Source organism: Thermobia domestica, chromosome 1, assembly GCF_964235325.1.
Source record: "Thermobia domestica chromosome 1, izTheDome1.hap1.1, whole genome shotgun sequence".
NCBI classification, from domain to species: Eukaryota; Metazoa; Arthropoda; class Insecta; order Zygentoma; family Lepismatidae; genus Thermobia; species Thermobia domestica.
Window position 1 is genome coordinate 260120263 of NC_137454.1, and position 7003 is coordinate 260127265.

Sequence of the window (7003 nt, forward strand, 5' to 3'; positions counted from 1 at the left end):
TCTGAGTCAGCTGATTTTTTTTCCTTTTTTTTCCTTTTTCTAAAACTTCTATCCGGCAGCCAAAAACCTGAAATCAGTTGAACCCGAATTTAGCGTATTAAGTTTTTTTTTTTTTCCTTCCTTGAATTTTCTGAGTGATGGGTATGAAAGCTTCTCGAAATTGAGTGATGCCACCTCGATACCCTTGGGGAATTGGAGCGGGTACGTCATTTTTGCAGCATCACAGTAGTTATGAAATTTAAAACGATGAATTCCAAACAATCGACGATAGTTTGTGCAATTGTTATCTGTTTTGCATTCTGTAACTTCCTTCCGATAGATAATGAATTCATCTTTCCTACAAAGTATTGCCTATATTCTTTTTCTTTTTTTCTCTTCTTTTTTTAACTTCCATTGTATTTAAAAATTGCTTTAGAAAGTTACAAATGACCGAACTTTATCTTTAATATACAGTATGACCTTGATAATGTAACAGTTTCCGGACTGTTCTTCAGTCCCTCCTCACTCGAACTATTTCAAAGTTTTGGGGGCATGGCTAGATAGTCATAGGGCCTACCTAGTGATGGGTAAATTCCCGGGCATGGGCGGCGTTAGGGGGGCAAGAGAGGGCAGTTGCCCCCCCCCCACTTTTTGAAGTGAGGCCCTAATTTATATAGTTTCATTTGGAAATGTAAACATGGTGTCCACACACTTTTCCCTGACTCTCCATGACGAAAATTCCAGATTTCCCTGACCTCTGAATAACTTAAAAATATAGAAAAAAAGAAAGAATCCCCAGCCTCCACACTCCCCATAATAGTTGGCCTTGTTTTCTTCCGCTTCTGTTTCTTTCTTTTTTTAAATTTTCTTTCCAAAGGAATGTAAATTTACAAACATGTGCATTAAGCCGATATTGATTAGGCCCACATATTTAAATATTACACAAAATGTAAAGTTACAAACAAAAGTGTGCAGTGTACAGAGTACTTATATGAAAAAAATTACACATTATATGCTTACACATTATAATACCAATTACACAGCATTATAATATTGCCTATAGTAATAAACAGTTGATACATGATTTTGCTGATTATTTTAAAAAAAACACACACACATTATGTAACACATACTTTTGCTGGTGCAGTTGATAAATGCAACCCATTTAGATTTTTTTCCCATCCTTTCTCGCATTGTTTTCTTCTCATTGATCTAAATATCCTTCCTGTTGTCTCCGCAGTTTAATTTTCTTCTTTTCTTCCTCCAGCACTTATTTCTCTTTTCTTTTCCAAATAGGGCTACACCTGATATTGTCTCTTTGAAATTCTCACTGAATTTATACCTCTTGTTATTATTAATCCTGATGATCCACCTATTCTCATCACAGAATCATATATGATCCGTTGAGCCACCAGAGATTCTTCTTGTAAGTTGTCAACAATGAGAATTTTATTTATTGTGAAACCACTTTCAAAAAATGCTTTTCCGTGAAAGAAGATAAAACACAATTTCATAACTGACCATAAGTCAACGAAGTTCTCCATATTTCCTAAGACTAAGTAAAAAAAAAAAAAAAAAAAAAACTCATCAAGTTCAATACCATCTCTGTCATTGGCCATGAATTTATTCGAGTGTTCCTTAAATTCTTCAGTCTGAGCTTTCAATGTGAGCTGGAGATACTATTTTCTTCGCGTTCTCAGCCACTTGTCCAGATATCCTCTTGGCACCATGCAATTCTTCTAGGACAGCGTCTACCCTTTAGAGCAAATATGCCAGGATACAGCTAGATGTGTTTCTCGCAAAAAATTACTATCCATTTCATAAAGATAGGCCCCTGACTTCGCGGTGCTGCCGTGACGTCCAGTCAAAACTTATATTGCATTGTCGTACCTCGTTGGAATTGTTGGAATGTTATCTTTTCAATGCTTAAGACATACAAATTTTCTTTGCACTGTGTAGTGAGAAAAAAATAGAAATTAATGAAAAAGTGCGTACTTTTTCGTACTTTTTTGGTAGATCAATGTTTATAGGACTATATTTCGGAAAGGAGATAACATGAAATGATTTCCTGTGCACGATATGTAGATGCATATGTTACCTGTAAGTTCTGAAAATTTCATTACTCAACACGTAGTAATTTTCTTGTTATTCAGTAAAAAGTAAGACATCATTATCTCTGAATTGCTGCGGTGTATTAACAATCTGAAAAAACGTTTAGAAAGATCTTAAAGTAGCTTTTTCAACCAAACTGTTTTGACTTGGTTTAAAAGATAAACAATCACAAATATGACATTATGATTTTCTCTGCTTTGCGCCCTTCGCTATCGTAGTTTATACGGAGTGCTACGTTGCCACATTTTCCTGGCGCTATACACTCTCAGCCGGACGGGTAATTTAAACTTGTCACGCACACTGTCCGGCACTTTTTAGAGATATTTTTAAAATGTAATGTCTCCACAGATTTTAAACCAATTTCTTAGAAATTAACAGGACATACAGTAAATGTGCCAAATGTTCAAAATTAGAAAAGCGAACTCTTATCTTGTTTGGATTTGCATGTGATGGTCCTCGAAAATTTGTTGCTTTTTGTCAGGTTTTCACTTATTGCTCGCAGTACAAAATACATTTGCACAGAAACAAATACACGCACAAAGTTTATTATATGATACAACCTTAGTTGATATGTAATATTGGGTTTACACTCCACAGAAAATCTGTTTTTTGATCTAAGAGTCCCAGTACTTCTCTTAAGTGTTGTACATTTCGAAGCACTTTCCCACGCAAAGTCCAACTTTATATATCAGACAATAAACCAGGGATGCAAATAAGCATCAAGAGTTTACTCGCCCAAGAATAAAGTTACTAGCCCACATCACATAATAAATATAATTTACTTAACTTCCGTACGATATTAAATACTCGCCCGCACCGATGAACCACACGCCCCGGGCGAGTGGTTGTTTGCATCTCTGCAATAAACGCTAATATTTATTAAAAACTTCGTTTCACCGTGCGGATGCTACGCACTTTGCATCTCCTTTGTCCTACTCTGTTAAAATTTGCAGATATTGGGGGGAAACTCTCTAATGGTCCCTTGCTACCAGAATTCTACCAGGTCCCTGTACTTCAACGCCTGCTGAGTGCAGCAGTTTATCTGCTACATTCGCATAAAAAGTTTGAAGTGCGATATGTTTTCTTGCTTTGTTCCTGTACAGTATGTGAGCATTGACATGTGTGATAAATCAAACAGCAGAAAAAACAGCTTCTAACACCACTTGGCAGACATACTAATAGCTCTGGCGTAGTTGATTTGTAAAAATCGCGTAAAGCTGGCTTCCGTACAAGGCATATATGAATAATTAGTGTAAAAAGTTCATTGTTTTCAATTGAAGTAACACGCTTTCATTTAGAAAACAAAGATTTTTGTTTTAGTAATTTTTCTTTTTCTCAATCTGCTGTTTTGCGTATTGATTCATTTCTTTTACTAGTATTCCTGGCGGGAGCTCATGTAGTTTGGATTCCACGTTAATCAGTAGGTACACGTCTCATATAGCCTCGCTGCTGAACAGGACGTTAAACACAAAATCAACTCAACTTTTCTTTCTACTATAAAACTTCATCGGTAAAAACAGCTGAAACACTTTATATGCGGAATACTCTGTAGATAGCCCAGCATTTTGATCAACTCCCGGGACACTACTAGGGTTTTGCATTTACTTGAATATTATCGCTCCAAGCTACATCAGAATCTGCCTTTGAATAGGAATGACGCGTTTTTTTTTCTCTTTCCCGGCGCAGCCTCAGGTTTACTTGAAACAGAGTTACTATCTTGTTCACTTCTGGATACGCCACTGAGCACAGAATAATCAATGTGATTACTATTAATTACTAAATCATAACCGTCTGAGTCGGAGTCATTCATCAGTTCTGCAATTTCATTATCGCTAAACATTTTGCCTCTTCTTTCTGTAATACCGCCGCTCGTAAAGGAATATCCATATATATTCCAATCAAAAAGCACAAGATATACTCAGGAAAATATAAATGCCCATTCGTCCGTCTCATTGCAATGAACCCATATGATATAAGTGCATGTGTAAGTTTTTGACGCCTACGAACCGAAGGGAAGTGTTGAAGACTTAATCAGTGCGACGTGATTTGACGCAAATACAGACCTCGTCACCTACTCATTGCATTGTTTACTTTCGTTGAAAGAAAACAAAGGACCCATTCTGTGTTACTGTACATTCGGCAGGGGAATTGATCGCAGAACTTGGGTGAACATGTGATTGCCAAGGCTACATTTCTTTTTAACCTTTAACATGTTCGTAAGCTGGAAAGTGTGTAGGCCCTATACTGATAGATCTTGAGGTAGAAATGGAGCCATTGTTAATAAGTATTTAGGAAGATAGCAGGAGCAGCGATGAGTCAACAAAGCCATGACGAAAGTGAATGAAGTAAATAGATTAAGAGATGAGTTTTTGAATGTGTTACTTCAACGTTTTATTTTGATTATATTGAGATGTGTACACTCATGTCCAAAATTATTGTCGCATATCTATAACTGTCTTCTTGGAAGAATATAATTTGATAATGATTTTGCAGGGTACTTTTAATACTGATACTATATGTAGAGTCGGGAAATGTATATTTGTGGTAAATTTCATAGGAAAAGAATACGAAAATTAGCATGAGTAAAACAAAATGTTGCTAAATGGATAAGAAAATTTTATTTTCATTTTATTGTTCTTATTTACTGCTCTTTTGACATGAAATTTGCCACATAGCCTACATGTCTTTGCCGATTATACACATACTAACATTATAAGAAATACCAGGCGAATTCGTTATAAAATTATATTCCTACAATAACATATTTATAGACATGAGACAATAATTTTGGACATGAGTGTACATGCATTATTTTTATGATGATGTGAAAGGTTATAATAAATACTTTTTCCTATTACATTCTTATGAAGTAGGCTTCGCGCTACAAGCTTCCTGAACGCGACAACACTGCAGGGCAGCGTTGCCGCACTTCCACTTACTGTATGCTGTTTCTTCATATAAGCGCGGGGAATTTAAAGGTTGGGCTGCAACATGGCTCACCGCTTAACGCAGAGAATATGTTGAAGTAAATATATTTTTTTTAAATAAATACTCTACCAACTAAACCCTTTTTTGTTAATAGTTTCAAATATTTGGAACACTAGACTTCCAAATTTTCGAACAGTGTTTAGTACGTTTCTCTACCTACCATGGGAAAGGAGATAAGAGCGTCGTACATTTGTTTTAATTACACAAAAAATATCAAGTGATGAAAATTGAACTTTTCACAACTTACAGTTAATGGATGCATCTACATATTGTACACAGGAAATTATTTTACGTGATCTCTTTTCTGAGATATAGTCCTATAAACATTGATCTACCAAAAAAGTACGAAAAAATATGCACTTTTTCATTTATTTTTATTTTTTTCTCACTACATAGTACAAAGAAAAATTTTATGTCTTAAGTATTGAAAAGACAACATTCCAGCAATTCCAACGAGGTACGACAATGCAATATAAGTTTTGACTGGACGTCACGGCAGCACCGTGAAGTCAGGGGCCTATCTTTATGAAATGGATAGTAGTTTCAACAACTATATCAGAAAACACTGACTCCCTCAATATCATCATTGAGAACACCACATTTTGCACCCAGTAACAGTAAAGAAATCAACCCTATTTCATAAATTCAGTAATTGAACAATGGACCTAAATCGAATCCCTGACTTTCCCTAACCAATCTGCCATTTCCCTCACTTCATCTGATACATTTTTAGTTCGCTGACCTTTCCCTGACTTTCACTTATTTTCCAGAATGTGGGAACACCCTGGTAAAGGTTTTGTATGTATTACTGTTTCATAGAAAAAATGGTGCCATATGATATTTGCCGTTGCGTGATACGTATTGGATATTTGTCTTCCCGTGGAGTTAAGAAAGCTACAGGAATTGCGTTTTAATTGCAATTCAAAGCATTTAATATTCCAATTGCATATTTCTTTAAATATCATAGCATATGTTTGCAGTACTCACCGTATTTGATTTTCTAAGAGTAAAAACATTCATTTAATGGCATGTGTGAAATTAAAAGTATAAGTTGTTCATTAATTCCCAGTTTCAATATAACTTCTGCAAAACAAGCGTCATTATTCATTACTGTGATTAATATTATCCCTTCTATTTATTTGTTTTGCAAATTTATTAAACAATCTGATCACACAGTTTTCCAGACAGAATTTTAAGATGTTTATGAGCAAGAACTCAAATCTCTTCTTACACTTTCGTTGTTATAGAGTATAAAGGACTAGTACCTACCAGTATTGCTCTCATGTATTTACTTAATAAAATAGAAATACGATATACGGTATTTTAAGTGAAAAAATATAGTATCCTATTAGTTATACAACCTTTAATCAAACAGTGTTAGAAACAACCAGGAAATCTAACATTGATATACTTAGGTACAATTGTTCACATCATGTCTTGCCGCCCCCACTTTTAACGTCCAACCGCCGCCACTGTTCCCGGGAAGATATTTTTCGGGAAGATTCCCAAAAATGGGAATTTTCCGGGAATTTATGTACAATCACAAAGAAAATTACATTCTATTACTATATTATGATTTCAAAGATAAATTCATTTTTATATCACAGTATGTTATTACTGTTGTCCCCAGAGTAGTCTTTAAAATGTATATTCTGAACGATGTTATGCTATTTTATTAATATTCTATTATATTTAGAGAGTACGCATAAATGGATATTTATTTACAATATGTCCTATGAACCGGAACTGCTAAACAGTTTAAATTTACATGTAAGTGACTTTTCTAAAGTTGACTCTACTACTGATATTATAAACATATTAAATTTTTAATGTTATAAACAATTTTGTCAACGTTTGCGCATAAATATGTATGTCCACAATATTTGCATGTCTTTCCTGTCTTTATAATTTTGTATGTAACATT